The sequence below is a fragment of the Electrophorus electricus genome, chromosome 10 (assembly GCF_041902795.1).
Source record: "Electrophorus electricus isolate QZ-2024a chromosome 10, ASM4190279v1, whole genome shotgun sequence".
NCBI classification, from domain to species: domain Eukaryota; kingdom Metazoa; phylum Chordata; class Actinopteri; order Gymnotiformes; family Gymnotidae; genus Electrophorus; species Electrophorus electricus.
The window spans coordinates 14243660-14253223 of record NC_137506.1 but is presented as its reverse complement, the minus strand read 5'-3'; the positions used below and the strand labels follow the sequence as shown (position 1 = coordinate 14253223).

Here is a 9564-nt window from a genome sequence, read left to right as displayed (position 1 = left end):
GAAACATGCAGAGACATATGACCCAGCAATGTGTATTCGGTCCCTAGAGATCTTCGGCCATCAAAGATTATATATATATATATATATATATATATATATATATATATATATATATATAGTTATTCTGTTCTTCTCTGCGTTCTTTTTTTCTTTTTCAATCTGAGATGCTGCAGAGCCTCATTCTAATCCCTAACAGGCAATCTCTATCTAAAAAGGGCCTCATATCAAAATTTAAAGTGGTGTGTTAGTTGTAACAGTCCCCAGCTGTGTTGATAACTCACTCTACGAGGCGCTGACACGGTGGAATCTTCCAGCTGCTTACCGTCCTCCTACAAAACAGAAACCTGCTTAACACACTGATATCCAGCTCAACAGGAGGATGTCTTACAATGTAGATCGGATCTAAAGTGGGAGAATTGCTGCAACTAACTTCAAAAGGATGAACGCTGTTCTGCCAAAAATGCATCTCACTTTTGTAATCTTATCTTTTTTAAATGTTTGTACTACTGCTTGTCTTCTGTTTATTCTGACTAGCAGTTGCTATCACACCACGCGACTAGAATGTTATACGTATGACGCCGCATGGTTACAGAATTCAAAAGATTACAGCTCGGACGATATTGAACGCGCGTTAAAATACGCTCATGAATGAGTTTAACAGACACCTGTTCATTTCAACACAAAGGGAGAAATTACTCAGCTCACAGAGCTTAGTAACGCGTTAGAGGAAAATTCGCTGCTGCTCTTTAAAACACTGAGCGTTTTTCTTAAAACACATAAAAGGTGCAAGATCACGTGTTGTCGTGTGAGCACCTCAGTCGTAAAAAGGGCTGAGTTGTCATGAATGCGTTATGATCAGGAGTAGTCGGCCGTACTGCTGCGACATCCGGTCAAATCAACTGTCCTCTAAGAATCAGCGCAGTACTATTTTTGGTAATAGCAGCATCTATGGACATAAACGGCGGCGAAACGGATGGTTTCTTTCTCGTCAACTTTATAGTCCATTACACTTGCTCCTATAGATCGGGATAAAATCTCCATACCAAAACCTCTGTGCATTGGCATGATGAAAATTTAGAGCACGCAAATCCTTCACTTCTGAAACAGCAGAAATTATGTAATTTTACACAGATTGAAAAAAAACCTCAACGTTAAAGACTGCTGTTGACGGAGTTTTAATGTAAATATAGTAGGCTGGGGAAGTGTAACGATGAGCAGTGTGTGGAAAAGAGTGAGATTTATTAGGGGCAAATCCAAAGTCCAGGGTCAAATTATTAACATGGAGAGTCCGAGAATTCATGATAAACTAAAGTAAAGAAAAGCGCACGAAGACAAACCAGGGATGCAGGCTATAACATTGGGGCGAGGATAAACATTCAGGCTTATATTCACATGCACGGAAGCCTCGATTAACAAACAGCAGCTGGACTTACAATAAATAGCAACAAGACTAAACTAAAACAGGGCTTAAAAACATGGTCAAATGAGCATTAAACCAGACACAAGTGCAAATTATGAGGGGTGCAGAAAACGAAACGAAGGAATGGAACCACAACAAGGGAGTAAATCAAAAATAAAGACACTAGACAGGGAAACCGTGGAGACATAGACGCTAGGAGGGTGGTCAGTGGTGACAGGAAGCTTGTTTCAGTCATGGATGTCTTTGGCAAAATGAATGCAACTAAAATGCTTTCCTCATGTGTCCTAATAACCAAATAATAACCAAGTTCTTCTTTATTTCTAAATAATATGCCTTTTGGAAATTGTATAACTGCGTGTGTTATATTACTTTCTTTTATTCAGAAACACGGGAGACTCAGGTGAAAAGTGTGATGGAAATTATACACTTATTATTATATCCTAAAACTTGTCTCACCTAATCATAGTCATCAGTTTATTAGATAAATGCATACCTATTTTTATGTTTGTGTTTCACATGTTCCATTCCTTTTCTTTTCTTTGAAAGAAAAATGCCTTAACTTAATCAAAGACTAGGATTAAAATAATAATAATAATAAAATCATAGACAGGTCAGCTGAGTCCACTCCCTTCTCGTAATGTCCCCATATTGACAGTTAAATATCACATATTAAATACATTAGAGACTGGAGTGTCTTGTTTTTCTCTGAATATTCCACAGTGCATCTAGAATTTTAATAGTTGTTTATTTCTGCTCAATTTTTCTGCTCTTATGTTAATTTGTTTTTGTCTTAAGGAAAAAAAGGCGACAAACGAGACCTGTGACCCCAGGGGGAAATCATGGATCAGATGCCTCACACCAAGTCACTGTGTAAACAACACCAGGTTCATGTTTTAGTGTGAGGAATGAGTGCAGGAGTGTTTTGAAAGAGCAAATACAAACACTAACAAGAAGAGAACAAAGAAAACAGGAAGGAGAAGCTCCTTTCCTTTTTGAGTTACTTACTGAGATCATTCTCATAGCAAGTTCATTACACCTTGTGTACTTGTTGTAGTGCAGTTAGCTGTTTCTATATTGGCTGAGGGAAGGAGCAGACCTGTTCAAGTCACAGATCCATTTACATTTAAACAGCAGAATCTTGTCAGTGGAGGATGTACTTTCTCAAACCTTTTTAACTGATATCTCGCCTGTGTCTCTCTGTGTTCGCAGGACAGTGACCACTGCACGCCTCGCACCAGGACACCTTTCCAGTGATGATTTGTTTTGTTTTTGTTTTTTGCTTTCAAGTGCTAATGCAATTATGAGTTGCTAGACCATGAAGACATTTAAAGAATAATAAAATAATCTGATTTTGCTGTAAAAGACAGATGTCATGTTCACACTGCACAACTTCACTGCTTAATGTGATCTCCTGTTTACATCTGGCAGACACGCTTATCTATAGCAACTTACAGTTTCAACTATATTACAGAGCTAGGTCCATATAGCGGTAGGAGTTTGATTCAGTTCAGTTTAGCTCACTCAGGCTTTCATTTCTGTTGTCTTGTCTTCAGGTTTTGTTTCATTGTCCCTAATAAGTCCAACTTGTGCTCGTCTACTCATGTCTCACTGTCCTCCTTTGCTTGATGTCACAACTTCATTGATACCTAAAGTGAATGTTGAAAGTATCACATGTTCTTTGAGTAGGAATCAAACATCATTGCACTAATACACTGGACTGATAGTGGACTCTGCTGAGGTACACCTACCCCTGATGTTACTGAGCTTCATCTTGTCTCAGATGCCTTCAAGACAACTGCTCCTATTATTTAATGGCCCCTCCCCCAAGAGAAGGAGGAAGAGACAACAGACAGTTTTGTTGGTTTGTTATTGCAATTTTGTATGACCTCGTGTGTGACGTTGTTTTCCCCCATTTTAGCCTTCGCCTTTGGCTTCGCCCCTCCTGTTTTTTTAGCTGTTTTGTTTATTTACATTATATATATATATTAGTGATGGTTGGATGAAGCCCCATTGAAGCTTTAGGAGCTTCTTCCTGATTGTGCCAAAAAAGATTCGATGCATTGGAGCATTGAAATCCGACATCAGAGAAGAGTGACATCTGTTGGCCAGAAAAAAATGATTTCAGCCTGCGAAGTGTGTTAATGCTGTGTGGTCTTACAGTTCAACTCATGTCTGTTCAGATCCACTGAAAATCAAGTTTAATTATTAAAATGTTGGAATAAATGCTTGAATGTTGTCATTATTGATTGTAGAATGAATAAGGCCTACGGAAAATTAATATCAGTCATATATTAGCAACAAAGTAACCACTCATCTGTGAATCATGAAAACGTGATTTTATAGGGAATAGAAAAATCATCTACAAAATTTGAAAATATGATCTGAGGAAACATATTGCTGGGGTATAGTGACTGTGGAATTTAATTGATTGCGCTTGTGGTTAACTGGGAACAGAACATAATACAGAAGAGGAGTTAGTATTCAGTTTAATAAACTGAGCCCAAATGAACACAGTGTTGGGGTTTAAGACTGTTTCTTCTCTGGTTCACGATTTTACCTGTATGTGGTGCTGATGTGCTCTAATGTTTTGCAAGAAGGTGTCTCAGCATTTCGGACGTGTTGTTATTAAAGGACAACTCCTGGGAACACTGCTGACATCGCACCTTTAAAAATACGACATTTAATTAGAATAAGACTCTTATTGTGTTATTCTACATAAACCATAAAGATACATTATGTTTCGTACTTACCCTATTTCTAGATATTTTATCAAAATTTTCCCATGCTTTGGAATGCTTATTTGATGTAGAAGTTTCCATTTTTAAATGACTCTCTGCCATAGAAAAGGCGCTCAGGATTTTACTGTGCCTTAAATAGTCATTGAGATAGCGGATAGCGCCAAAACTTTGAACCATCCTGCCCATTTCCAGTGTTTCATTGTCATTTTCGAATCTTCAAATGTCATAGTCAAGTGAGGGTAAGTGACTCAATACAAGCTCCGGTACACTGTGTCGAATCAGCAAGTGTTGGAAAACTGACACGAGCTTCGAAGCGTCTGTATTGAATGTCCCATCCCTAATATTTACATATATTTTTATTTATTTCTATATTTATTTATTTATATGAGAGAGACAGATTGTATAAAGATCACTGCAAGTGATTGTATAAAGAGTGTAAATAGTATTTGTTTGGTACTTTGGTGTTGGATAATGGTGGTAAGGAGTGACTGGCATTTTTGTTAGATGTGGGTTTTGCCTCTGTTTGTGTCAGGAAGTTAGGAAGGTCTGTTGTATGTTTCTTTTGTTTGTTGGGTTTATTTAGGGTATTTTTTTTTCATTAGTGTGGGTCCTGTAGAATTTGCACCAGTAAGATTGTTTGTTTGTGAATAATAATATCCTCTGTAAAATATATCTAAAAGGAGACTTCCATTTGTGCTTCAGTTTTGTTGCTATTTGTTTTTCACAACTTACATTCTGCTGTTCACGTTTCTTTTTCCTAGTTACAACCTCACAGCCTTAGATGGGGTCATAACAATTGTGGGCTCGTCCTCTGTTTCTCCTCTTCTTCTGTTTGCCTGTTCCGTTTGTTTGTTTGTTTTTTTTGTGTGTGTGTTCCCCCTCTCTGGTTGTGGTTGTGCCTCACTCTGCTAATACGGCAGAAGCTGTGGCAACCCTGTAGTCAGGCCACGCATGGATCCTAGGTTTTCTCCCAAGGTAAATCCCATACTAGAAATGAAATTGAAGTAGTTGGAGCTGGAAAAAAATAAAAAAATTAAAAAAACAGGAACGAGAGGCTGAGCTGCTATGTCTTCGGGCTCTACAGGTAGAGGCGGAAAGGGAGGTGACACTTAAAAGCTTGAGTATGGGCTTGCAAAAACATATACCTCTTCCTCAGAAAGCTGTCTATCCAGCACTAGTAAGCCCTGTATCTTCGGGTACACCAGTGCCTAAGCCCAGTTTCCCTCGGGTTGCTGTCACCCCAGCTCCTTCCGACTCTGTCACTGGACGTTTTGATATCAGTTGACAGATTGCCTTGGTCCCTAGTTTTAGGGAACATGAAGTTGATGCATATTTCCCAGTGTTTGAGCACATAGCATTGACACTGGATTGGTCCAAGGAAGTATTGTCTCTCTTACTGCAGTGTAAGTTAGTTGGTAAGGCCCAACATGTGTGTTCCTCCCTAACGCTTGAGCAGAGCCTAGATTACGAAAGTGTAAAAATAACTGTTCTCCGAGCATATGAACTAGTGCCGGAAGCATACACACAAAATTTCAGACGCTTAAAGAAAAACCCCTGCCAGACATTTGTGGAATTTGCCAAGGAAAAGTTTTATTAGACAAGTAGTGTACTGCATGTAACATTACCACAATTGATCAATTTAAAGAGCTCATACTGGTTGAAGAAATCAAGAACTGTCTTTTTGAGAACATATTAAAGTATTTAAATGAACAAGAAGTGTGTAACCTATCCTTTGCTTCTACACTTGCTGATGAATTTGTGCTGACTTCTGTGAGCTCCCTGAAATCTGATAGCCCTGTTTCGGCTGTTTCTGTGGAAACAGAGAGTGCTTCTATTGCCATGAGCGTAGACACATTATAGGTAATTGTCCTGCGCTTAAGCGCAAGAATGCCCGCTCACAAAAAAAACGGTAAGTGCTGTAAGCACTGTATCCACAGAAGTCTTCGCTTCGTCCCCCAGATGCTGTGTTTCAGCCATTTCTTTTTGAGGGATATGTTTCTCTTTTCAAGGCAGATGAAGACAAACAGTCCATCACAGGTTTACATGCTGCTGTGTCTCTTATGTTGGATAATGTGTTGCCTTTTTCAACTCAGTCATATTGTCGTAGTGACCATGTTAGTGCAAGGCGTTAAACTAGGAGTACTCCGGCTCCCACTGTATAACATTTATGTTAGAACTGATGGAGTCACAGGTATGGTTAAAGTACCTGTTAGGTCAGCTTTGCCCATGATTGGGGTGTCCTTTATATTAGGAAATGACATTGCCGGTGGAATTGTATTCCCCTTACCTGAAGTAGTTTCAGGCCCTATTGATGACAGTCTTATTGTCGTTGAACATGCAGTATTTCCTGCTTCTGTGTTAAAGCGTGCTAAAGATCGCAAATTTGGGAGTACTCTGTCTGACATGGGGGGGGGTGTCCTGTTTGGGGTGTGTGCTCCAGGTTCACTGCCCGGATTCCCCACGTGTGAGACTCTGCCCCATTCCTCTGCTCTTACAGGTGTGAATGATAATAAGAGCGGACCCTCTGAAACAAGCTTTTGTGAAAACACGAATAACAACAAAACCGATGGGTGCATCAACGCACCGGTGATCGCGGTCATTCGAGCTGTGATCGGGAATCAGATGTATAGAATCATTGATGAAGACAGAGAAAACTGTTACGGTTGTGCTATTGACCATCCTAGTCAGTGTCAACACACATGCCTTTACGATCCAGATGAATCCTATTTCAGCCTCAACGCACCTAAGCTGATAAAAAAAACTGTTCAAGCCATGGTTCATGCACACACTGTCAAGAGCTTTGAAGCTGTGTGGCATTCAGATACCTCCATCCTCTAGCAAGATTCAGGCTATCGCTGGGGTAGTGGTAACCGACCTGCAGGAGGAACAGAACATCAAATCCGCTCTCAAAAAGTATAGCGTGTGTAGGGAGCAGGTACACGAAGACGTCGTGGACTACTGGAATCTGCAGGAAAACCTGAACCCTGGTGATCAGGTCATATGGGAAACCTCTTCGACACCTGCACTGATCCTTCACCTGAGAAAAAAAGAGTGCTGAGGATGGAGTTGATCACATTGTTCTGTAATACCCTTGAAAATAGAGTCAGAACAGTAAACGTTACCGATAGGATCTGTATGTAATTATATGTATATAATTTTTTATGTATATAATCTTTTGCTGAAAAGATGCTAATAAAACCATAATCCATTCTAGCACTCTCCTCATTGTGTTTCAATCATTTCACCATGACTGATCATCTGCTGAAAAATATTTACTATACTCCCTCAAACCCCAGATCCTATGGAGGAGTCGAGAGTCTGCAAAGGTCCGTGGTGGATGAAATCGGTAAAAGGGTTGATGCTTACACACTACATAAACCATTCTCTGTGAAATTGAAAAGAAACAAAGTCATTGTAAAAAACATAGATGAACAATGGCAGGCCGATTTGTTGGACATGACCAGCATAGCGGAACATAACTGGAACATGAAATTTATGCTAACGTGTATAGATATACTTTCCAAGTATGCTTGGATACGCATGATGAAAAACAAGACCAGTGCCGAGGCCTTTGTTTTGATTCTAAAAGAAGGCAGAGTTCCTAAAAAACTTCAGACTGATGAAGGGAAATAATTTTTAAATAAGTTTCAAAACATTCATGAAAATACATAACATCAATCACTTTGCTACTGGAACAGGACAAAAAGCATCAGTGTGTGAACAGTTCAACAGGACATTGAAAACCAGAATGTGGAGATACTTCACAGCTATCAATACGAGAAAATACATCGATGTGGTACAGAACTTTGTTCATGCTTATAACAACAGCTATCACAGCAGCATTAAAATGAAACCCATTGAAGTGAATGAAGGAAATTCCTTCAAGGTGTTTAAAACCTTGTATGGGTTGTTTCAATGGAAAAAGGTGGAAAAACTAAGATTGAAGTTTAGAGTCGGTGAGACGGTGACAATTTGATAAAGGGTACGGGCAGAACTTTATGGATGAATATTTTACCATTTCTGAATGTCTAAGGAGACACCCTCCCATATACAAATTATGGGATTTCAATGAGGAAAATATACATAGGACCTTTTATGAACAGGAGCTGCATCATAGTGGGAGCTGATTATAGTGGGAAAAGATAAAGCCATTAAAATAGAAAAGATTCTATCTGAAAAAACTAGGAACCGAAAAAAGATTTGCTTGATCAAGTGGATTGGATGGCCCGATAAGTTTTACTTCTGGATTCCGGCGGAGGACGTTCTTAACGTTGTAAAAGATTAAAAGGGGGTGCTAAAATCAAATTGAAATTATAATCCGGTCACCATGGAAAAGAACGGATTCTATGTAACTCTACCATGCAATGCCTCCAAAGACATGTACCTCGATAATAAGATTTCGTGCTACACAACCAAATTTTTGGAGCCTATAAATTTGGTGGGGGGCTGGGAGGTCACACTCACCGAGGTACAATAGCCGCACACATGGTATTCGCTGAACATGACATTCGTCGGACATGAAAAGTATCTTTTTAGTTAAACTCTGCAGAAGGAGAAGATGGTGTGGTATTCACATGTATTCGGAACCATGGGTATTATAATAGTATAGAACATCTGGTTAACCCCTATACACACCAACGCCCCTAGCGGGCTCATGGGTAGGTCCAAACAGGCATGCTCAAATAAATTACTTAATAACACTGAATATTCTTAAAGTAAAGTACATTTATCAACATAACATTTCTTAGGACTAATACAAGTATCTGCTTACTGATTTTCAGCCGTGCAATGCATCCGTTTGCCAGAAATTGCATGCTGAAGACATTGTGTTTTTTGGGTAAAATTTCCACAAAAATGTGCCTGCCCTTTTAAGTTGCCTTTTAAGACATTCTTCCGGTATAAGATCAGATTTTGTTAAGTTCAGATTTTGTCATAGAAAATTCAATTACCATCAAAACAACTGTGTGACATGTTTAAATGGTATACAGAGTGTTGGTAAAGTTCTTTTAATTGCGTGCTCACTTCTTTGCGTAAAAGCGACGTTTTTCTTTCGGTTCGGTTCCTTCGGAACAAACCCAAACTACACAAGCCTTTGGTTAACTGAAACACTACTGCACACTACTGACATTAAAGTGTTCCTGAATAGAGCATTAGACCCCCCGTTTCTATTTTATATTGATTTTTATTGGCCATGGCAGCGCCATTGTCTTGGAGTGACAGCAATTCACACCTATGTGTCCAGGCGTTTCCAAGAGTTTCCAGAGCAAGCTGCTTGATTGACAGCAGTTTCATCAAATAGAGGAGGCTTAGATGAAAACGTAGACCCCTCACTTACCTTATTTAGTCATCCCTTTAATGCTTAAAGGTATGCACATTGTGTACTGTCAGTGCTTCAGTGTTGTTAGC

The 9564-nt window shown here is 39.3% G+C and overlaps 1 long non-coding RNA gene across 1 annotated transcript; it reads left to right on the top strand.

Moving 5' to 3' along the window:
- The first annotated feature begins 349 nt into the window (after nt 1-349).
- Nucleotides 350-3123, top strand: LOC145659336 (uncharacterized). Its single transcript, XR_014125450.1, has 3 exons — nt 350-391; nt 2216-2290; nt 2630-3123. It is a non-coding gene; the product is annotated as an uncharacterized LOC145659336 (long non-coding RNA).
- The last annotated feature ends 6441 nt before the right edge of the window (nt 3124-9564 follow it).